Source organism: Zalophus californianus, chromosome 2 (genome assembly GCF_009762305.2).
Source record: "Zalophus californianus isolate mZalCal1 chromosome 2, mZalCal1.pri.v2, whole genome shotgun sequence".
Taxonomy (NCBI): Eukaryota; Metazoa; Chordata; class Mammalia; order Carnivora; family Otariidae; genus Zalophus; species Zalophus californianus.
This window is the reverse complement of record NC_045596.1, coordinates 44867036-44867642: the sequence shown is the minus strand read 5'-3', so window position 1 is coordinate 44867642 and position 607 is coordinate 44867036.

Sequence of the window (607 nt, the reverse complement as noted above, 5' to 3'; positions counted from 1 at the left end):
GGGATATGCTAGTGGACTGGAAGTAGGAAGGGAGAAAGAGAGGAATCAGGGATGATTCCAGGGTTTTCTCCCTGAGCATCTAGAAGGATGGCTCACTTGTCTCCTTCTAAGATAGGGCATCACTCTATCATGACAGCCACTCCAAGAGCCCATTCAATTTCCCCCCAAGGCAGCCCCTTTCAGAGAGAGGACGTGCACGGGCAGGGATGGGTAGATGAGCCTGGCCAGCCCTGAGGTAGGCAGGCTCCCATCCAAAGGGGGAAATAGAGAATAAAGTCACTGCTGGGCTCATGCCACTCATCCAGAAATATTGTGGTTTTCCATTGCATTCTGGAAGAGCAGGTCTCTTTACTGTTCTCTACTCTGAACCTCACCTCCCCCGCTGGTTTTTGCTCTGTGGGAACCAGTTTGCTAAACCCTGAGCCAAAAACAAGCAAGGAGAGCTGAATAGAGACTTTATGAATAAATGTTGCTCTGTGGGCTTCTTTTCTCCTTGTGAAAGAACAGGGTGTGCTTGAAAGTAAAAAGTGAGTTGGGTTTTTTTTTTTTTTTTAATCTTCCTGGAAGGCGGAAAAGAAAAAGATAAAAAGGAAAGAACAGCATTTAT